We start from the raw sequence: 24,408 nt of genomic DNA on the forward strand, positions 1-24,408 counted from the left end.
GGGGGGAAAAGAGGTGGTGGTGATGGTGGAGGGCACTTAAGGGGAAGAGCACTGGGTGTTGTATGGAAAACAATTTGACAATAAAATATTGTCCATAAAAAATGTTTATTTTTGAGAGAAAGAGAACATGAGCAGGGGAAGGGCAGAGAGAGAAGGAGAGAAGGAAAGAAAGAATGACAAACAGACTCCTTGCTCTCAGTACAGAGCTTAACGTGGGGCTCAAACTCACAAAACCTGAGATCATTACTAGAGCTGAAACCAAGAGTTGGATGCTTAACCAACTAAGCCAATTAGGTGTCCCTAACATCACTTTGATAAGAGCTGGGTAGCTAATGGCAGCCTCCTTTTGACTGGAATGGATTCATAGCTTTACCCCAAGTTCCCCCTGACTCAAGGCTTTATCTGTGTTACCTGTCTAACCTATGTGCTATTGGATTTCTACCTCCCATCAACAAGAGTTCTAGATTTCATTCTTCAAGCCTTAACATAGATAGATAGATAGATAGATTATAGATAGATAGGTAGATAGATAGATAGATAGATAGATAGATAGATAGATAACGAGCCAACAAATGAACCATCTTTTTTAGTATCTTAGCTTGGATTTCTGTAGATGAGTCACACTGCTCTGATTTGCCTGGGAAATACGATTTTAATATCCTGACTGTGTACACTCTGTCATTATTGAAATGTCACCTAGATTAAAAAAAAAATCTGCTCTTGCCATTTTCTTACCTTGCTATTTAAGTTTTGTTCTTATCTCCATCTAGGAAAGCATGTGGTGAACGTGAAAAACAATAATCATGTCACTTGGATGACAACTTGACTCAATAATGATTAATACCCCAAGCACACTCACTCGCCATTCTCCACGGAGCTAGATTCCCCCACCTTGGATCCCTTAGGCATGTCAGTTCCCCCAGTAGCAAAACCATCCCTGAAATCAGTGAGGGGATCAGTTATGTTTCTGTTGCAGTTTGGTAGTTTGTATATTTCAACGTAGGGAGGGAGGGAGGGAGGGAAAAGGGAAGACGTTATGAAGCCCACAGATTTTAGCAGTAACTAAATATGTGTGTTTATCTGTGATTCCCCTAGTCTAACTTCCCTCTACAAAGGATAAAAATGCATTACTCACTTCTCCAACTAAATAAAGCTACTCGAGGAAAAATATATGTTGAGATGCTGAAAGAAGCCAGTGTTCTATTTCTGAATGTTAAAACCAAAAATTGAGAGGAAGAAGAAGAAGACAAGACAAGAATGATGCCAGACATCATTACAACATCTTCTACAGCCCCATAATGGAGACTGTTCTGGCAGGGTGCAGAAATTAATAACCTACCCCTGATAGGGACACACACAGGATAGTAAACACAGGACAGGGCTTCTCTACAATCAATCCCGAATCTGAAGTCTTAGTGATGTGCAGCGGAGAGACCGCTGCTTTGGCTTTTTTACCCTTCGTTCCTCTATTCCCTTCTTCCTTTCTTTCTTCCCTCCTTCCTTACATCCTCCCTTCTTCCCTGCCTCCCTCTCTCCCTCCCCTCCTTCCCTTCCTTCTTTCCTCCCTTTCTTCCTTCTTTCCTTCCTTCCTCCCCTTCTTCCTTCCTTTCCCTCTTCCTCTCCTTCTGCTTTCCCTCCTCCCTCCCAGCTTTCTTCCCTTCCTTGCTTCCTTCTTTCATTCCCACCTTCCTTCTGTACCCCTTTCTTCCTTCCTTCCATCTATCTCCTTTTCTTCCTCTCTAGAAGATGAACACTCTTTGGTCTTTAAATTTATGGCCGCTTTTTCTCCAGTCCAGGAAAATTTGAGGATTGCCTGGGGCTCTCTGGGACAGAAATATGTAATGTTGACTTTAACGAACAGATGGCATCCGGAGGGGGAAAAAAAAAATATCTATCGGGGTTTTAAGCGTCAGAGTTTGATAGGGAATTTGCCTGTGGGGTGTCTGGGAACCTGGACAGGGTAACATATTCTAACCTTCTAGGAAGTGGGGGGAGGGGTTTCCCAGCCTTCAGAAGTGGTCTGGCTTGGCGAATGGGCTCCAATTTGAAAGGACAATGGTATATAGATTTTTTGTCTTCAGCAGATTATTTAAGTAAAACAATCTCATTTTCAGAAAGGAGTTATAGTATAGCACTCAGAAGTAGAGATGAGAAAATCCTAAATAAACATAAAGGCTCATAGTGCTCTTGGCCTTTCTTGCAGAGATAAGGAATCAAAGTCTCTTTGCAAATGGTATTGATTATAGACAGATACAGATGTAGCGATAGGTTTTTTCCCCCATCATGATCATTTGTGTCATTGTCAGTCACTCACTAGCTGCGTGAACACAGGAGGTTATGCAACCTTCCCTAGCCTCTGCTTCCTCCTCTGTAAAATTGGGATAATGACCTACACCTGCAGGGCATTTAGGTATTAAAGCATCAGGGTGGACCATCCGTGTCCTGGAGCTGCTCAGCCCATCGCCAGCTTATTTTTTCTCAACAGCCCATGGGGCATCTTGACAGCAGTGGTCCTGCCTCTGGCTCCCCAAGTGCAAGCTCCGTGCCTAGCATATATTAAATGCTTGGTGTATACTTGTTGGATACAACTTGAACACTCTGGCCTTTGAAGTCTATCCACAGACTTCTAGAAAGATACCATTTATTGACACCTGAATTGCCTAGAGTGTCAGCTTGGGCTGAGGGTCTCCATTCCTTACTGACACATTCCTGGGACAGTCTTCCAAGTCTTCCTGGGAGATCGCTAAAAGAGTTCAACTGTTTCCAGACACAGCACTTCTTCAGAACATTTCTGAGCTATTCAGTGAGTAAGAGGATTCTTCCTTATCAGTGCCTTCTCTCCTAACCCATCACACCGAGCGACACGCTCTGGGATCTTGTGGCTTTGAGAAAATCAAGTATGTCAAATGCAGTACAAGCCTGGGGAACGTGGTCTGAATGTCGCCCACATATCAGTGATAAATAAAGGGCTTCCAGAGTCAAAATTACTCAGAACCCCTTTCTCTAGAATTCTTGGGTTTGGGCTATAATATTACTCATTTTCCATTCTTCACTGAATCAATCAACACTCTCGTGTGCCTGCCATTCACCATGCACTGTGTCACAGAGCTTTCTCCCCTGAAACCGCAAGTCGGTCATATCATCACTTTTGATACAATCAACAACTTTCTAGAATGAACTCTATCCCTCTCTGTCTTCTATCTTTTGAATGTGAGTGTCCTGAACACCATTCCACCTTTACTCATGATTCAGGTAATCCTCAGGAACACAGTAAAATCTCTTGGGACCTGTGTTCATCCTGTTTACTAAACAGCACCGACTGACTGCCCCCTTTTTGAATCTGCTTTTCCTAGTTTTCTACCTTTTTCACTTTCTGGCGTGCCTTGTGACCACCAACATTCCCACCTGCTAGTCTACTTATAATATCTTTCCTTTTTTTTTTTTTCCCCCCTTCTGGGCTTGGGAGTGAGAAAACCAAAAAGGGAAGAGTGATGTGTATTGTCAAAAATGTATCAGTGGACTAGGGTTGGAATTCTTAATTTGGAGACCTCTTAGCTATGAGGCTGGAAAAGGCCCTCCAACCCTCTGGCCCTCATTGTCCTGACTTTAAATTAAGAATTAATCAAAGCCACCTCTTAACTCATTGGGGAGATTAGCTGCCCTGCTTACAATTTTTTAGCCCAGTGGCTGAAAGGCCACTGCTGGGGTACATGGAGTCTGGCCTCCCTGTGCGTCTTGCAACATCTGTCTTCAATGTCCAGGCTCATATTCCGCTTTCTGCACCTCAGATAATAACAAATTAGGGGGGAGTTACCGAAACCACGTATTTTATGCCCCTTATTGACTTTAACCCCCACCACAGTGCAGTGAGGTTTGCAGATAAGTGCACCCAACCCCAGGAGGTTAAGTGGCTTGTTGAGATCACATAACTAGCAAGCGACTTATTCTCATGTTTCTGACACCCAAACCATGAATCAGTTCACTGCCTTGGACTTTCTCTCCGGGACTAAGACAGGTTTGCTGAGAGCAGAGTAATGGATCATTGAGGTATTATTCGAGCAACCCCAAAAGGCAGTTCGCTTCTCTGGACATTGATTATCTTGGGAAGACTGTCACATCTGAGACTATCAAAGACTCCAGTATTGAAACGGGACAGAATTTTCTTTTCTCCTCTCTTTCTCAGAGCTGAGTGCTTGCGGGATCTGAATCTGATTTGGCTTTAGGAATCAAGCTTTGTGTCTTCCTGCAGAGTGCCCGGAATGGCACGTCAAAGAGATGCTGGTCTGATCAGGTGAAAATTTATGTAAGCTGAAACCATTAGGTGGCTTAATTAAATCAGGGCATTTAACTCATTAGCCTTCTGCTCCTGGGACTAATAAATTTGAACCCAGGGCTGCTAATCACAAAAGAAGTCAGGTTAAGCATGTCCCCCACCCCCTTCCTGGAGAGATGAGAGGGAACAAGAGAAAGGGAATAACAACTCAAGAAATGATGACTGCCAATATCACGAAGCTGAACTGGAAATGCTGAGCCTTAACTGAGACACAGGGTTACATAGAAGAGAATGATGACTTTGCTATCTTAAAGGAAGCCCAGGATGTCACTTGGCCATCTCCCATGGATGATTACATTGAGGCCATCACAGAACCCCTTGTCTGTTGAGTGACATCTCACCACAGCATTTGGTGATGCACTTGGTGTCTCCTGGCTGTGGTAGGGGGAAGGAAGCCTCTCTGGCTGAGCTTTATCTCGTTGCTCACAAGCGAAGTGTAGGTATTGCCTTCCCATTGCTCAAAGTCACTTACCGTACTTGCTGGGCTTCTGAGGTGAGTGGCATTTCATCAGTTTCTTGTCCATATGATGATAGCTCATGACTTGTGTCTCATCCTCTGATCTCACCATTGTTTCCCGAACATAGCAGGCAGATCCGTCTTGGGTAACTAATAGAGATCATGATGCCTTCTCTCAGCCTGAGATCCTTCGTTAGCCTGCCATTACCTTCCAGATCAAGTTCAATTTCATTAATGTGCCCAACCAAGCCTTCCCTTAAGCTTTATCTCTCTGCTGCCATCTCTGTTATTCCTCTCTCAGCAAGGACATGCTGTTCATAGACAGTATGAAGAGATTTGGGATTTTCCAAGCGTTTTGCAATTTTCCACAACCGTATGTCCTGGCACATCGTGTTTTGTTTACAATTCTCCTTCTTTACTGTTGTACAAATTCCTTCACCTCTATCATTTGGTGGCTCAGTCATCAACCTACCCTGACAAGCTTCTCTTTGACATCTTCAGGCTCCAAAGTCCATGCCTTATTTGTAATCCTTCTGCATGGTTCATATAACCCTCTCCTCAATCCTGGGCACTGACCTCTCTACATATTTGTATTCTCCTTTAGACTCACAGCTCCTTGAGGTCAAGGACCATGTATTAATCATTATAATAAGCAATTAAGTGTGCTCTGTCAGAGTTTCCCCGAGTGGTCTTCTGAGTAGTGCCTAGCCGATGTTTAGGTGGAGTGACCCTGGCTGGCAATCCGTTGCCCCAAATAGACTGAGTTGATAACTAGCATAGACATGGCATCCACAGAGGCCATTAAAGGGAAGAGAGCAGCAAAGAGAGGCTGGCACCAGGGAGAGGAGACCTGGGACGAGGACAGAAGGTTCAAAGCAGGGTTTTGTGGCATTCTGACACATGGCATTTAAAGAAAAGTATTTCTGTAAAAATCTTCCCATAACATTTTCGGTAGAATAGTCATTGCTTTTTAATGTGCAGTAAGCTGGTTCTTCTGAGGAGGATGCAACAGGCTTTTGCACATAGCTCTAAGGTCTAACATGGGACACCCATGTTTTACTCTTACCTCATGGCCATAATGGCTCACGTTTTGTCAGCCAATGGCACATGTGGTGCCTGCTGGGCACTTCCCTAGGAGTTTCAGTTAAACCCACACAGCCCCAGGAAGAAATATGATGAATACACCTCTTACATGAGAAAAATGGGATGAGACAGAATGAAAAATGTTTCCAGGTCACATGCTAAGGAGGTGGGAAATGGGCACTCGAACCCAGGTCACAGTAAGAGGAGCATCATTCTGATAACACTGTTCTCCTAGGTCCCTCTTTGGCACTGGGCCCTGGTGCAATGGCTCTCCCAGCATCATTAGCCCAAGGATGGCAAGAAAAGTGGTTATGGGATGTCTGGGGGTGGAGCAGAGACAGGAGGGCCTGTCGAGAGTCTGGGACACTTCTGGATGCATCAGAGGTGAGCTCCTGCTTCGTGGTAGAGACAGGATTTAACCAAGCTCCTGTTGAGATTTCTGATGCTGCAGCAGCGACCTGCTGGGATTTTCATATTTTCCCCCTTTACCTCTATTCAGAAAATGTAGAGAAATTGACAGGGAGCCTTCTCCGTGAATACCCGAGAGCCCAAATCAGCCTGAGTGAAGGAGAGAGGTGGAGGGAAGGAGCCATATTTGAAATGTGGTTTTGTTCTAATCTAATAGGATGAAAGGCAGCCTGCACGGGTTTTCATCAACAAGGCAGGAAGCAGCACAGAGCAGAAGTTATCTACTTAGTAATGTGGACATTTGTGGCAATGCAGCAAATGAAACCTGCTCTGTATAGACACATTTCAGCCTTCCAGTACCTTTCCACAGAGTCAAAAGTGAAGGGCCCTTAACCCTCTCTCACAAGCCAGAGAGCTTGGTCACAGATCTGGCCTCACCCCTTGCCTCCGGGGCCTGCTACCAGTGTGGCCCTTGATGCCATGTATGACATACGTGAGCCTGAAGGTCTCCATCTATACATGACTCTTGGGTCCACCCTAGGCTGGTTATCAGGGTTATGGGAAGTGACACAAGATTGTGCTTTTAGGAGACCATAAATCAGTCTGAACCTTTCCAGATGCTGATGGAAGCCCTGCACCAAGGGCAGCTGGGGAGGAGTTCACTTGAGATGTCATGATGCTGCTTGCTGGGCCCCAGGCTACCAGAAAGGAAGAACCTCCCCTTGAAGGTCTGTGTCTGGCCATTGAGAGCATATTTCCTCCACATTTCCTCAAAGTCAATTACACACCAGACACTGGACCGCACAAAGCAGTGCCTCTGAATGCTGTGCTGTCCAACACCATGGTCATCAACCACAGGAGCATGTGGGACATTGGCAATGTGGCCAGTCTGAATTGAAATGTGTTGTAAGTATGAAAGTTTGGGTGCTGAGCACACAGACAAGAGAAAGGAAGATATCTCATTAATAATTCCATGATTTAAGAATTGAAATAATAGTTTGGTTAAACTGGGTAAAATCAAATATATCATTAGACAATTGTTGCTTTTTGGATGTTTTATATGTTCTTTTAATATGCGGTGATCAGAAAATTTTAAATTACGTGTGGTTCCCTCAGTATGTTTTTATCAGATGGCACTGCTGTAGCTCATCTTTTCTTCTCTCTCTCTTTGTTCTATTATCAGAGAACATGTTTCATCCCTTCTTTTCCTTCTACCATTGTCCTCACCGCCTAGGGTCATTCCCACCCAGAATTCTGTTGTGACAGTGCCAATAGTCTGCATAATGACTGAGGCCATTGGTAAAAGTCTGCATTCTCGGCTTCTCCCTTCCTTACAAAATACACCCCTGCAGCTTCTTGCTCCAACATGTCTCTGCTCCCTCCGTCAGGCCATCCCCACAGCCCGTCAACCCTGGGTGCAGACTCAGTGTTCTCCTGGGTGAGTGGCCATCTCAAGGCCAAATTCAGTGAGGGGAAAGGGTAAAGCCAGACCCATTGTACACCCTCCAATTCTTCTGAGGAAGAAAATACCCTGCCTTTCTCCTTCATCATTTTTTAAGCATCCAAAAAAATGTACATAATTATCACATACAATGGATGAGCTTGGAGATGAGTGTGCACTTGCAAAATCATGACCACAATCTCCCATAAACCTACCCATCACCTCCAAAGGCTTCCACCTGCCCTCTTATTTATTACTATTGTGACTATCATTTAAGATAAGAACAGTTAACATAAGATCTACCCCTAGCAGATTTTTAAGCATACAGTGAAGTACTGTAACTATGGACACCATGCACTACAGTACATCTCTAGGGCATATTCATTTTGCATCACTGAAACTTTGTACCTTTGGACCAATACCTTCCTCTTTTCTCCTCCTGCAGGTCTGGCAACCACCATTTCACTGTCCGATTCTATGAGTTTGACTATTTTAGATTCATCATATATGTTGTATTTGTTTTTATGGAAATGTTTTATGGAATTTCCTCAAAATAACCTAAACAAAGAATGGCCATATGATATGACAATCCCACTTCTGGTTTTATATCCAAATAAATCAAAATCAGGATCTCAGAAGGACACCTGAACTCCTATGTTTTCTGCAGCATTATTCACAATAGCCAAGAAATTGAAGCAACTTATGCGTCCATCAACAGATAAATGGATAAGAAAAATGTGGTCCACACTTACAATGGAATACCAGTCAACCTTAAAAAGAGGGAAATTCGTCCATTTGCAACAACGTGGAGGAATCAGGAAGGCATTGTGCTAAGTGAAATAAGTCTCTGTCACCTTGGACCTGAGGTGGTATAAACACTTGTCAATTCACAGAGTAGTGTCCTCCGCCTGGATCCTTCTGACTGTGTCCATGCTGTTTTGTTCTTTGTGACTCACTTAACCATTGTAACTGGCTGGGGGCCTGATCAGCTTACCCACTCATTATTTGGCAAGCACTTATTCTGCATCTCATAAATACCAGCTACTGAGCTAATGGGTGGGGATGAAAGGGTAAGCTTGATAGGACACCTGGCCTCAAGGAAACAGAGGCTAATTGAGAAAAGAGACTCAAAAACACAATATTGTAAAAGGCAGAGGTGTTATTTGGGTTCACCACAGGGGCAAGCAGGCACCTAGGACATCCTGAGGAGTAAAAGGGAAAGCTCCCCACTGGTGTGTTAGGATGAGCACCAAGAATGAATAGGAATTAACTAGGGTTTACCATCATCATCATCATCATCATCATCATCATCATCATCATCATCATTTTAAAGGTAGAGGAAAGGCTCGACTGGCCAAGGAAACAGGAACTGAAAAGACATGACCTTGAACAAAAGCATTCCAAATAGGGGAACCAAAAATACTTTGATGATGTCGGTTGACAGTGAGCATGGTGGGGAATAGTAGAAGAAGAGAATGGGGAGCAGGCATGGACCAGCTCATGGAGACTCATAAAGCAAGCTTAGCAATTCCTCTTTAATCCTAAACACTGTAAGGAGCCACATGTGGGGCTCAGAAAGGTACATGAAATGATCAGCCTTGCATTATGATATGATTACTTTGGGAACCAAAGATGAGGAATCCAACTGCTCAGATCCTAGGTATGGAGAGCAGACCAGCCATATGTCCACAGTTTCAAACTGGTTTGTCTTAGACATTCACCTGCCAGGTACTTGCAATGTATCCACTTCCTTGTTATTAGAAGGAGGGGCCTCCTGGCAGTTCAGGGTTTGTCTGTGACATTATTTCCCACAGTCCAACCAGGCATAAAGAATTAACTCTATGCTTCCCCTCCTGATGATGAGGGCAAAGGTGCTGGGTCCAACAGGCGCCTTGGGGAACCACAGCAGACATGGGGGATCTGTCCTTTCCAGCCCCAGAGAGACTGGTTTGGTTCAGGGACCCCTGGGGCCCTGTCTGAAAAGTGGCTTTTCTCATTTCCTTTGATCAGGCAGTTCATGGCATATTTGGAAGGACAAGGAATGATTTGTCTTGCACATGTGTTTTCATTTATTCCTTAAAGGCAGAGCTAAAACATTGAACAAGAATACAATAAAGTCCAGTGGACAATCTTCAAACAGTCTCAAAGAGTCTATCTATGATAAGCTCATTCATTTATAATCCATATTTTTAAAATAGCTATGAAAAGTACATCATGATAAAATTTCAATTGAGTAAATAAGGATGAAAGTAAAATAAAATGATGCTAGGCATGAGGTCAGTTCTGGGGAACGTTGCCATAAATTTTTGAATAATTCACTAAGGAGGGCCATCATTTATTCTTGAGCTTCCTAGTAGCCAGTGAAATAAGAGACAGTGTCCCTAAGGGAAAGGGAGGGGTGGAAGAATATTTACCTTTGGAATTATTGCTAAGAGAAATCACATTGGTAGTTTTTCATAAAATGTATGCCTTATAGTTGAGTGAACAATGTTTTTAGTAGTACCCTGACAACTATCACATTACAGGCTTTGGAGGATTATTTAATGAGACATAAGCCACTCGTTTAGATAGCATCCCCTGAACACCTTTGATTTCAAGTGTGGTAAACTCCAACAACATGCTTAAATATTTACTGTCCTTTCCTGTGCAGTGCCTACCCATCCCATGAGCACACATGCTGCCCAATATCACTGATAACCAGTTGTGTCACCTGATAATGCTTTAGCCAATAAAATAACAGTGAGAATGATTTACACCACTTCCCAGTGGAGGTCTAAAGACTGCACTCTTCTCCTTCTGTCTTCAGAAGTTCAAGTGTTAGAAAGGGACCACACGTTCAGCCTGGATTCCAGTATGGTAGCAAAAGGGGTATTCATATTGGCCTGCAATTAAATACGTGAGAGCAAAAATGAACCTTTGTTGTGGTAGCTCCTGAGGCTTGCAGGCTCTTTGTTACTTCAGCATTACCCAATAAGAGCTGACTGATACTGCTTTATCAGTGCCTTGGGAGAACATAGAGATACAAAAGATAGAATTCCTACCCTCTGAGAATCTGCAACTTACTGGAGTAAGTTAAAAGTAGATAATTAAAAATAAGCTAGAGGGTTTAAGTACCACTTTCTATTCACAAGATACCAGGGGAATCAAGTTAACATGCAAGAAAAGTACACCTAAATAGATTCATCATTTTTTCTAGGAGTAGATACAGAGAGACTGGATGAGGTCAGAGCAGAGAAGGCAAGAATCAGGGAGGAGATACATTAGGAGCTCATGTGGAAGACCAGATTTTGAAGACTGTGTTCTGGGAGTGGAGAGAAAACTCTCTCAAATGTAGTACTGAGTGAGAGAAAGACTGGTAGGACATGGGTTTGGAAATCAGAAAGCATGTCAGAGAGAAGAGAACAAGGCTTAGCATAGTTTTGCCTTTAAATAATAATGTTTCTTGAATGCCTGTTTTGTGCTGGGCATTATTATTAGTATTTGGACTCCTCTCATTCAGTTCACACAGCAAGCAGCACTGGGAGATGAAAGTTTCACTCAAAGAAACTGAGGAAACTGAGGCTTAGTCTCAAAGAGGAAAAGTCAGTAAATGGCAGAACTGAGATTTGAGCCCCGGTCTTATGGCCCCAAGGCCCATGTCTCTTCATGGCACATGCCCCTCATGTACAGACACACAGTGAAGGGTGTGCCATGGAAAGCTACCAACGCTTTTAAAGTCAGGAGGAGGGTAACACTGATCTGGTCTGTGTTTCAGGAAGATAATTTCATCAACTATAGAAAGGACAGCCTGTGTATGGTAATCAGGAGCAAAGAAAAGGTAGAGTTCAATGGTGACAATTCCATACACTGGTAGCAAAAGAGTCCATGTAGTTATCTCATGGGGTAAGTTAACTGTAATAAACCTTGCCAGTGTCTACCCAGAGGCTCCATAGACTTTATGGAGAGTAATTTCTTGGAGTCATTTGAAAGAACAACGAAATAACAACCAGGGTCATGAGCCATCTCCTCCTCCTACTTAGGGAAGTTTGAACACAAGTGTATCTCCAACATGGAATTGGATCCTACTGAGATGAGAAATTTCCATCTTGCAGTTATAATGCCTCCATCTTTATTAGTCAGGTAGGCAAAGCCTAACCAAATTTGTTTTGTCCATATTTCAGATCATCTACATCATGGGAGATAAATCTTGAAATGAAATGAGAAACATGGGTCTTAGCATTTGGTGGCTTTTGTTGGTCTTCTTTTTAAGAATTCTCTAAGGGAAGAATAAGTGAACGTGGCATACGCTCTTCTAAGATCTGTTCTGTGACACTGTGGGAAAAGCCCAACCTTCAAAAACAGGACAGAATGTTCAACACAAAAACATAAGCAAAGAGAGAGGAGAAAGGAAAGAAGGGAAAATTTAGCAATTGTATGGGTGGGAGTTATTTCAATGGGAGTAAAAGAAAGGGAGGATTCTGTCAGCTGGTGGTGTCCTAATAACGATTGATATAAATTATCAGCCATTGTTCCTGCGAAGACAAATTCTGTAGATGGCATTAACATGGTGAAGAGAAAAAATGGCTTCTTTTAATGTTAGGTAGCTTTAATCCCATAAGTAAAGAACTTGAACACAACTCCCATGAAAGAATAGTGTCTGGCACACAGTAAGTAGGTGACAAATAACTATTTGTTGTTGGATGAATTAAAGAGCTGGGCTCAGGAAGGACTCCAGAAGCCATCTCGACCCAAAAGAGTGGTACCATCTTGTGGCATTCTTAAGACCATCTCTTGAGGACCACCCTGGATACCCTAAAGCAGCAGCTTGGTATTTCAAGGGTAGCAGTTCTTAAGAAAATTAGACCAAGAGCAGTCAATTAGATTTCCCTTTGAACTTGGCTCAATTTCACCTTCAGGCATTTTCACAGCAAAAGGTCAGGCTTCTGACCTCTGAAACATATAATCGCTCCTCCTGCCAAAGGGTTTTTTGACTCAACAGTTCGAACTTAGCTCAAAAAGAATTAGAGAAAGTGGGAATATCACACACATTGAAACACCAACTAATGCCTTCTTTCTTCTCCATCATCTAGGGACATCAAAGAGAGGTTTCTGGTTGTCAACAATCAATTTGGGAAGAAGACTGCCTTGCTATTTCAGGCCACTTTTTTTGGTTCAGGCTAAGGGCCCGGTAATTGTAGAGATATTTGACCAATGGCAAGCTAAAGGGGGGGGGGCGGACCAAGAAGGGATGTGCACAACCTTAATGATTTATTCTGGATGACTCTTTAGAAGCAAGATTAGAATTAAGATTATTAAGGAATTTCTCAAATTACTACCCACCACTTGTATAGAACATTCTGATAAGCAAATTAACTTTTTATTGTTAAGGAGAGGATGGAGTATGAGTGCTCATTTTGAGTATCTATTTGAAGATTCTAAGGAAAAATCAGGTTTATGGTATTTTAAAAGCTCTATTTTTGCAGAAGAGGTAACAAATTTGCTGGGAGTGATATGCATTACTTCTTGTGTGCAAGCCTCAGTGGGAGTTTTGAGGAGTACTCAGTCTCTTAACAGACAAGGTGTTGGAGCTTATGACAAGGTCTGTAATCAACTACACTAAGTATAGTATTGGTTTTCCCTCGGCATGAATTATTTCAAGGCAATGGATGGCTCTTCATGAAAGAGATATTGACAGTCAGACATTTTATAATTTTCAGAAATAAATAGCCTGGCATTAAACTCAAGTCGACACAGTTAGTATGTTTTCCCTACAAGATGCTGAACAATCCTAATGGAATGACAGCAAAACAGATGTCTGTGCTCATGGGTCATAACTGCATTCTATACTGACACGTCAAGCATGCTTTGTGTGTCTTCTCAAAAGACGAGAGACTGTGGAAGCTTCTTTTTGCAGCTTTAAATTCTGTACAATGTTTCCTGGGCAATCTAATAGTTTCAAAGATCAAAATTATTGTAAAAAATCCATGATGAACAAAATGTCAAAATTATTAAATAGAAGCAGGATCTACATGATAAATTGGGGCGAGGTAAGAAAGGTGACTCATGCACGTATAGTATATTAGATCCTGACTTCACTTAAAACTTTGATATTTTGTTCACTGTGGCTTTTCAGCATTAATTTTGATGTCTTAAGTATTGCATTAAAATATCATCTGTCTGGGGTGCCTGTGTGGCTCAGTTGGTTAAATGTCTGACTTCAACTGAGGTTATGATCTCATAGTTTGTGGGATCGAGCTCCGGATAGGACTCCATGCCAACAATGCAGACAGAGCCTGCTTGGGATTCCCTCTCTTTCTCTCTCTCCCTGTCTCCCCTGCTTATATTCTCCCTCTCAAATTACTCAAATAAACTTAAAAAAGTAAATGAAGCAACACAAAACAGAAAATCCCAGAACCTACAAAAAATATTGCCTACTTTGGTTACTGAGTTTTTCATCACCCCTTTATATTGTACACATTTAGAAAATATTTCATTTTATGTGCCTTGGTCCCCAACTTTCTGGGCACGCGTTTTCAGGTAACCTTACTTAGGGAAGCAAGTTGCAATGCCTCATATCCTCATTTTCCTGAAGCTCAAAGTTTGCTTCATCACATTAAAATAACTACATGTTTTAGATATTTCTGACAATCCAATCCTTGGGGTTGTGGCCTGAGTTTCACAATCCTCTTCCATAAAGGGTCTTTCTTCAGTGTACAATGGAGGATTTCCCGTGTGGTTTCTTGACAAGAGGTAAAAGATGTATTCCCAGAGCTCTTTGGGAATCTTGATTGTCTCAAAGAACAATCTGACAATCTTCTGTGACTTGTGATGGTATTTTTGTCATTGGTCAATCCAGACAAATGCATTTTCTATTTTAGGTGTGCATCTGTGTACAGTGGGAAGGTGGAGAACTGACAGAGTTCCCGTGCACTGGCCAGAACCCCCAACGTGGAATTAGAAGGTGTGGTTGTTGACGGAGCACTGCCGTGGTTTCACTACATAATCCCTTTCTCCATCGCCTCAGCTGTTTAAAGGTGAGACAAAGATATTCTTGGACCAGAAATCAGTCAACTACAGTTTTTGGGTCAAATCTAGTCCATCACCCATTTTTGTATGCTGGCAGGCTAATAATGTTTTAGAAATAAATGTTTAAAAAATCAAAGGAAGAATAATGTGTCAGGACACATGGTGAAAAGTGTATAAAAATTTAAAAAGTGTATAAATCAAGTTTTATTGGAACACAGGCATGGTCACTTGTGTTGTCTATGGCTGCTTACACTCTCCAACAACTAGAATTGAGTGGTTAAAATGAAGACTGTGTGTTCTACAAAGGCTCGAATACTTAACCATCTGCCTCACAATAAGAACAATTTCCTGACCTCTGATTAAGATCATCCTGAATCTTGTTTTGACTTTAAACAAATGATAACCCAGGAGCGCCTGGGTGGCTTTGTTGATTGAGTGTCTGACTTTTGATTTTGGCTCATGTCATGATCTCAGAGTTTGTGGACTGAGCCTTGCATTGGGCTCCATGCTGAGGGAGGAGCTTGCTAGGGATTCTCTCTCTCCCTCTCTTTCTGCTCCTCCCCTCTTAAAACAAACAAACAAACAAACATTTAAAAAAAGGACAACCCAATCCACTTCTTGGGGCCTAAGTGAGTGACCCATTGCCCCTCCACTTACTTCCCCAGGTGATCATGCTTTCTGAGCAGCATTTTAGTGGTCTTCCTTTCCTATTTGTAAAACAGCGGGGAAATATTGAAAGAGAATTTTTGTTATAAAGATCAGTCATTAATATCACTTAATTGATTTAACTGAAAGAGGAATGAATTTGTACACTTTCACCTTCTAAGAAAAGGCAAGTAGAGCTGGTAGGAATATACATGTAATGCATTTACAATTAAAGTGGCAAGAAAATGACTAAATAGGTTCCCATGTGTATATTTATGTTCATGCATTCAAGCAGAAAACTCTCTGGAAGTTAATTAAATTAATAATTCAGCCAACACATATTTATTAAGTATTTAAATTGCATGACATGCTACTCTTTTCCCTACATGCCTACAAGCAAGGTAGAAGATCAATTCTGTCTTCAGGGAGCTTACTGTCCAGATGGGATGATAGGATTTCAATGTCAAATAATAAGGGATCAACTGGAAGGTTACATGCAGCCAGAAGGAATATTTGACGGGGAGGTGAATGTCCAGGGTTCAGTGTATGAGCTACCATCATTGAGCACTGTGAGGACAAGCAAGCATTTCTTCTCTCTGGGCTTCAGGAGGTGATGATGTCTGTGTGAACAGAGGGTGTCTAATGTGGGATATCGGGAGCTGGACTGAGAGGTATTGGCTATGAATCTACAGAGAGTTTGCTAAGCCAACATAATGGGTGCTGTACTCAACACAAGGACAAAAAGGACGTGCACTCAGGGGAGTTAATGTCCCACAAGGGAAATAGAGATGCACATGGATAATGATAGCCCAGTGGAGGAAATGCACTGACAGAGGTAAGCGTAGGGGACTGCGGAAGCCCAGAAAAGGAACACCTGAGCTTAGGAGAGCTTTTCCTGAAGGCAGCTGTGCCCGAGATCCAACAAAAAGCTTAATAAGAGATGGCATGGATGATGTGGTGGAAGATTTTTCTTACAGAAGGTGATGACTTGGGCAAAATCAGGGAGACGGCTACAACACATGATGAAAGTAAAGAGACAAACTATACCATAACATGTGTAGGGAAGTGTTCATCTGTTCAGTCATGTCACTGGGCACTCATGCAGCCTCTGGGGACACTGTAGGGGACAAAAGAAAGTTGATGACCCCCAGGAACTCACATCCTAGTAGAGAAGACAATCGACAAGCAGATAGTGTGATTTCAAGTAAAGATAACTGTTATAGAGAAAAATAAAATGAGCAATGGGGGTGGAATTGCTGTACTAGGTAAGTGGTCTGGAAAGGTCTGTCTGAGGAGGTGAAGTGATACAATAATTAAAACTTCATAATAGTGTCAGAATAACAGTTGTGGGGCATGCAGGGGGGAGGTCAGAACTGGGGGTCAATGGGGCACATTACAGAGGGCCTGGAGCCTGCACTGGCTTGGATGCTGTTGATGGGTCAGTTTTTAGTAATAAAACCGGGTGGAGGAAGGAGACCACTGAAGGTGAGCTCTTCTAAGGCCCAGGAAGGGCCCAGGGTGAGGCAGAGGTGGTCAGCCATGGGGTGAGCCAGCTCCCTGGGTGTGGTAAGCAGGGGACTCTGAGGTGTGGAGGAGAAAGTGAGGAGGTACTCAGGCTGGCAAAGAGCTTGCGTCAGACAGAGTGAGTGCAAAGTGCATATGACCACAGAGCCTCCCTAGAAGGCTTGGATGTCCAAAAGAAAGAATTGCCCCCAAGCACATGGTCCCTTGGTTTCTTGACAGGACAGTGCTTAAATAGGAGCCTGTGGAGTCCAGCCAGCTTTAGGAAATTGTCTGGCCATCACTTGATCTGGCTCACTGAAGTCAAAAGTGCCAGAGACATTGTAGGTGGGCAGAGTAGAGGAAGGGGTCCCTTTCACAGAAGGGCTGTTTATTAAGATGGCCTCAGGAAGGCACAGGAAAAGGAACACCCTGATCTCTCTTCTTCTCCCCAAACAAGAACTAGAAGCTGCCCAGTAAATTCTAGGATTTAACACGCTTTCAGGCTCTTTGCTGATAAACTTCCATATCTTGTATCAACTTCTTTGATCTGTGAAATCCTTGCTCCCAGCTGAGTACATAACTGGGTGCTGTGGTCTAGGTAGAATCATGGAGGGCTGCCATGAGGAGGGGGAAGCTGGGATGCTGATAGCCAGCCAGAAGCTTCCAAAGGCAGGTAAAGCTCTTTTGGAGTTTGCCTCTAAACCACTCACTTTTTACAGGAATTTTTGTATAGGGCATTGGTGAATGCCTACTAAATGCCAAGTGCCATGCCTTAGATATTTGGGAGACTAAGATGGTGCTCTGTCACTAGCTGTTGAGTTAATTAATTGATTGATTGCCTAATCAGTTGGTTTGTGATACACTTTTACATGTACCTCCCACTACTCTGCTTTCCAAACTATAGATTTTCCACCAATTAGCAACACGGCTTGCCATTTCTCCAGGCCCTCCTAAGAGAACATATTCTCTGCTTGTTGGTTGGTCAGCTTTGACAAAAACCCATACTTGGAGAAATTATAGTTAAAGAATGTGTGAAGCACATGTTCCTTATCCACTCATATAAGTTTCTAGGTTGACTTAAGTTCTTTCATTAAGTTAGATCCATGGAAATCTATCAATTTGGACCACTCTTTCTAGCACTTTGCCAAATCACCTCTGTTGAGTTGTGCTTTGCTACATCTTTGTGTTTTATTGAGAGTCGTTATGGAAAACAGTCATGTGCAATTTGGTACGCATTTATTCTAAAAGCCAGCATTTTGGACTTTGTCCATGATGCTAACAAACTCTCCCCCAGGATTGGGGATGTGACCTTTTCGCTTGAAAACAACACAAAAATAAAAGCACAAGTTGACAGGCAGGCACATTGTCCCCTTGTCTTAGCTGCCATTAACTCAGGGTCAAGTTGGTGCTCAGGCAGAGTGACAACAAAAGCCCTGGTGGGGGCTGACGCTGTGTCCCCTCCTCCTTCTCATGAAATCAAACTTCCATTCCTGGCCATTCATAGTGTAACTTATGACATGAGATTCCCTCAAACTCTTTCCCTGGTGGATGTCCAAAGGGTGGGGCTCTGTTGAAAATTAAAACAAATAAATACAATACTATCTTCTGTGTGGTCTTTGTGCATGTATTGATCCATCTTCTGAGCTAGACTCTACATTACGGAGAGGAGGGAAAGTCTTCATATTCTGTTCCTATTGCCTGCGATTTCTAGAAAAATGATGAGCTCAGAGTAAAAGCTTAAAAGCTTAATGAATGTTATTAATTACTGAACAATTTAACAGACATCTTATTGGCATCATGCTTTGTCCACTCTTTCATTGGGCATTGGCATTCCTGCCCCACCAAACTGTATCCCTTTTGCCCTCATTCCACATGTGAGGACAATACCCCAGTCTTGCCTTTCTTTCTGTTCAGGTGTAGATAATGGAGGATACAGATAACTTTTCGTGTTTCACCTCATTGACCAATGTGCCAGGTCCATCATTTGGCACAAAGTAGGTGCTCAAAGAATATTTGTGGAGTGCTTTGTTCTGTCTGAAGATGAAGATAATGATAATCCTGCCACCTTCTGCCTATGTTAGAGAGAATCTATTTTTGATCCTGAAGTTTGTTTGGGAACTTTCATTCTTTGATTCAAAGGGATAATGCAAATTAATTTTTGTGTATAATAGTCTTCATTGTATACCTGACGTTCTCTCCAGATCTTCCCAGACTCCTCCCATGCTGACATCTTGCTTATGTTATTTAAGTGGTGCCCAGGGGGCACGGCTGCAGCTAACTTTCTGGCTGCTAGAGCACCAGTGTGGGGAATCGCAATGACTTGTTCTGGGAATGCCGGCTAGCTTCCTGGCAAATCCCTCTGGTGTGGTTTTCAGGTCTGTACTGGGAGGGTCTAGACACCCTGGAATTCTGTTGCCTTACAGTCATTTAGTATTCCCTCCCCTCAAGTCCTAACCTCAGGACTGGCCTGGAGCAAAATCAGGATGCTGATGGGTCACGGAGACAGCTGAGCTCAGCCTAGGAAGGGGGCTCCCTGTCAGGTGTTACCTCCACGATGTCTACACCATTCCTGTTTCTACAGATGACAAGCTCAGAGAAATCAGTGACTTGCCTGGGACTTCATACTTGTTTTGGAAGAGTTAAGATTAAAACCTCCATAGCTGCTCAATCCCAAAACACATAGCCTTTTTTCTACACTATGAAATGGGCACAGATCTTCTCCCACGGCCCCCAGCCTGGTGTTCCTCCTCAACCCCTCCTTATACCATCACTGGCATTGAGCACTCATTTTCCTTCTTGGTGGAAGGAAAGTGGGTAAATAGTTTATTGATTCATTCCTCTGTCCTCCTCCCATCTGTGCCTCCCTCTGATCCCCCATTCCATCTTCACCACTAGAAAAACCAAGACTGTGAGTGTATGTTGTGCACCAACACTCAATGTTTACTCAGTACTCAGAATGGTGAAGGATAGAGTTGAAGGAAACACCACATTTGCCCATAAGAGTTTTATATAATCTATTAGGTTGAGTTACATGAAATTGCCAGCACTTGATTATTCTCACCAATTTATGTAAAGTTCATTCTAATGGTAGAACAAAAGGAAGAGAGCAATCACTTGGTGAGTGTGTGTCCTAAATCAGGCCCTGTGTTTGCTGATGTGGATGTGTCAAGTGGGCCATCTTTCACAGCAGCTTGTGAGCCTTTTCACTGAAAAGCTGAGATTTAGAGTCTGTGTCACATGCACAAGGTCACTTATAGGCAGTGTCAGAGCCATGATCCACATCCCCATTTCCTGGGCTTTGAAACCTGCGTCCACTTCACAGTTGTAGAAAGGTGAGGGCTTGCTCTTAGAATGATGAGGGCCCAGAGTGGAGGCTCAGTGGTGTTAGAGATCATAGGCCCTTGGAAGTCAGCGTTTGGGATACTAATAACCAAGGATGATAGTCAAAGTATTTTGGAGTCAGTAGAGCTTGGCTCCTGATCCAGCAGAACTGACACCCAACCAATGAGAATGGAGGCTGGCTGTAAACCACTAGAAAGGCTGTACAGAAGGTAAGCAACCTTGTGGCTAACAGAAGTGTAAATGTTGTCTGTTTTCTGTCCACCATTGTTTGCAAGGTACTCTTGTACTCTTACTAGTTTGATCATTCCGTCTAATTTCACTCTTTACCCACCCCACCCACACCACTGTGTACGTAGTTTATTTCCTCTCTCTCTGATGTCAGGGTTGGCCATGACTTGGCTTAGCCACTGGAATGCCCTTGGCACGAAGCAATCAGACATGTTAGACATGCTTGGTCTTCCCTGGATTCGTGCTTCCACATCCCTAGGGTGGTCACCACTCTTCAATCTGGGATTCTGGGATCAAGAGAAGAATGCATAGACTGAGTGAGCATGGATCCCATATGCAGCCTAAAGCCACACACAGCCAATATGCAGCGGGCCGCCTAGTGGTCCAGATGAACCAAGTCCTCAACAGAACCACAGCAGACCTGAGGCCTGTGAGCCTGAGAAGAAATGCTTACCCCTCTAAGAACTAGGCTGGGGTGCTTGGTTTTGTAGCACTGTTGTGATTACTGATGCAGTCGGGCCTGGGAAGCCTGGACCATGTGGCCTTTGGGATTCCAGAGCTCTTTGTTTGGACCCAAGCTCCACCACTTCTTGGCAGTGTGATCCTGGATCCCTTAACTTTAGCCTCTGCATCTAAAAATGGTTATATTTCTTTTTATCTTCTTGCAGGACTTTTGCTTTAGGCACGAGTTCCAAACAAAGTGGTGGTGATTGTGGTAACTGCATTGATGCCATCGACAGCGATAATGCTAATACAGAATGCTCTAATGATAAAGTGATCACAGACCCGGATAGGCACTGCCCTGGAACGGAGCCCTGATATTTCCTCTGCATCCCATGGAAGGCACTGGGACATTCTGTTTCAACTCCTGTTTGCTGCGGTGACCCTGGGGAGCCTTGGTGATAAAGACCAAGAGCCACACATATCGCCAACAGAGAACATTTGTGATGCAAAGGTCTAAGCCAGCATTTTGGGCAGGCTCTGTGGGTGGTGTTGATAAATAATAATAGTAGATAATAAATAACAATATCAGCAACTGCCTAGCCACTTTTGGGTTTGGAATATCCCCCTGGGCCTGGAGTCCTGTCTGCATCATCTCGTCTGTTCTTCGTAATCACACTCTGGGGGAGGCATTTTTTTAATCCCCATTTTTCAAATGTGAAAAATAAGGCTCAGAGAGGTTAGTTGGCTTGCATAAGACCACACAGCTAGTAGGTTCTAGAATGAGAGTATAATTTCAGTGTGACCCCACATCCTTTCAATAGCACATGAAATACTTTTATTATGGACTCAAGGTACATGTCCCCACAAAATTCACATGTTGACAGCCTGGGCCCAGTCTGGCTTTAATGGAGATGGGGCCTCAAAGGAAGTAATTAAGGTTATATAAGACCCCAAGGGTGGAGGCATGATCCTATAGACTCACTGTCCTTTCTAGAAAAAACTCCAGAGGACTTTCTGTCTCTCTCTCTTAATATTTCTCTCTCCCTCCTCATGCTTATACCCAAGGAGAGGACACCGGAGGACAGAGTGAGTGGCTGGTCATCCATAAGCCAAGAAGAGAGCTCTCAACAGAAACTGAATCAACCAGAACCATGCTCTTGACCTTGTACACTCCATGACAGTTAAAAAATAAATTTCTGTGGTTTAAGCTACCCAGTCTGTGGCACTTCGTTACTGCAGTCCAAATAGATTAACACTGCCTTAAAAACATTAAATGCATGGGCATCGGTAGAGCATACAATTCTTGATCTCAGGTTGTGAGTTTGAGCCCATGTTGGGCAGTTTTAAAAAGTTTACTTTAAAAATAATGGGGGTGCCTGGGTGGCTCGGTCACTTAAGCTTCCAACTTCAGCTCAGGTCATGATCTTGTGGTCTATGAGTCTGAGCCCCAGATGGAGCTCTGTGCTGACAGCTTGAAGCCTGGAGCCTACTTTGGAATCTGTGTCTCCTCTCTCTGTCCCTTCCCTGCTCTTGCTCTCTCTCTCTCTCTCTCTTTCTCTCTAAAACACTAATAAACATTAAATTTTAAAAAAAAATAATAGAAACATTAAGTACATGCATTGATTCACACACCCACCATCCCCATGCCACGAAAGGTACAGGAAGGGTCGGTGTGTCCCAGTGTCCTCCACCCATGGAAGGGGAATGGCACCCAGGCAGGAGCTAGCAACATCCCACGAGCCAAGACTGACTTCAGCCTGACACCTTTTGCTCTAGGAAGAGTGTCATCACGATTCTATGCTGTTTCATTCTTGTGGAGATAAGCGGTTTCTTCTTGTGTAAATAACTCATCATGAGCACTGCTGTTCCCCCCATTGGAGCCTCACTGGGACCTTGGAGACACCTAGCACTCACCCTGGGCTCGATGCCACGTGACAGTAGCAGGACCACCATTCACCCAGGGGTGGGGTGACAGGGAAAGTGAGAATGCCGAGGCCTGCCAGCCACTGTCTGCCTCAGTGCTTGCATCTGCTGAGAAGCACACTTTGGGCCCAGAATTATCTGCAGCCCATGTAACTAGTCCTGGACATCCCAGTTGGTCTGGCTGTCCTGTTTGCAGAAAAAGTACAAAAGGAACAATGCCGTAGTAAAATAGAGTCTATTTTCAAGCCATACTGAGCAAAGGAAATCAAATAAGGTCAGGGGAGAGGATGTAAGGTTGCTGCATATCCATGGCAGGCTCCGGTCTTCCTGAGAAGGGACTGGATGGTGTACAGAGTCCCTGATAAACAGGTGAGGCCAACGGGCCTGTGTATTTGATGTCTTAGTGTTTGATGCTTGTGATGCTTCTATTTATAAACTTTGTGTTCTCAGATGGGGACAACTAGAGAGACTTCTTTTCTGGCATGCCTAGTGTTTCATTTCCTTCTTTACATGTCTCTAAAATTAAGGACACAAGGATCAGTGCAGAGGCCCTGGGTCAAACCCTGACTGCCTGCAGCCCCTAGCAAGTTCATCAGACTAGAGCTGGTTGAGAAGCAGAAAAGTCTTTGTCGCAAAACGGAGGAGTGGGGACAGACACAGGGGCCAGGGATTCTATAAAGAGCCAACATCAGCACTCTTGGGGTCCACTGACCCTCAGGAAGACATGGGTTCGGGGCACGCATACTGCCCGAGACAGTAACTATCAGGTGTGTGATGTCACATGCCACCTGTGAGGTTGGAGCTGGCTGGGGAGCCTGCAGGCAAAGGGACCCAAGTGACAGTCTCTGAAGCCGTGCATCCAAGGCCACACGGGAGAGTCGAGATGGAGCCAGGGCCTTGGGACTCAGGATCTACATTCACCATCCCTCACCCGCTGCAGACGTGCTGGCAGCCGGGCGCGGTGGGGAGGGGGTTCGGAGCAGGGGGATAGGAGCCTGTTTGTTGTGGCAGGAGGCTTAGAAAAAAATGAGGAGCAGCAGTAATTATTTTACGGTGAAGGATGCCAGGAGACAAACCAGAGGAGATAAAGTGACAAAGTAGTAAAAGCAATGTTGATCATAAAAGTGCCTACAGTTTAGGACCGAGGAGCCATCCACAGGGCTCTGTGGGATGGCAGGGCTGTCCCCAGGAGAAGGAGGTGGCAGTGGCTCTAACAACCAGTACTCAGACACATTCAGGCTACGAGAGGCCGAGCAGCCACTGAGAATGCCCTCTTCTGGTGACTGTTCACGCAGCCCCGACCGGCAGCCTGGCGGCCTGAGACCCGGGCCTTCCAGATCCTGGCCGGATTTGCTCTCAGACACCGCTCTGCCGAAGCAAACATCCCTCCCCTCTCTTCGCCTTCAGCTCCCAAACTAACAAGAGGTGAATCATCCTAAGAAGGGAAGATAAACCATTGTGTACAGTTTGCTGCCCCCCCTTTTTTAACCCCGAATAATACTCTCGATGTCATCTGTATATTTATGATAGCTCAAAGACATGGGTGTGTGGATCTAATTAAAAATGTGAAAGGGTTTAGCAGCCTGCTGCTTCCCC

Source organism: Suricata suricatta, chromosome 9, assembly GCF_006229205.1.
Source record: "Suricata suricatta isolate VVHF042 chromosome 9, meerkat_22Aug2017_6uvM2_HiC, whole genome shotgun sequence".
Lineage (NCBI taxonomy): Eukaryota > Metazoa > Chordata > Mammalia > Carnivora > Herpestidae > Suricata > Suricata suricatta.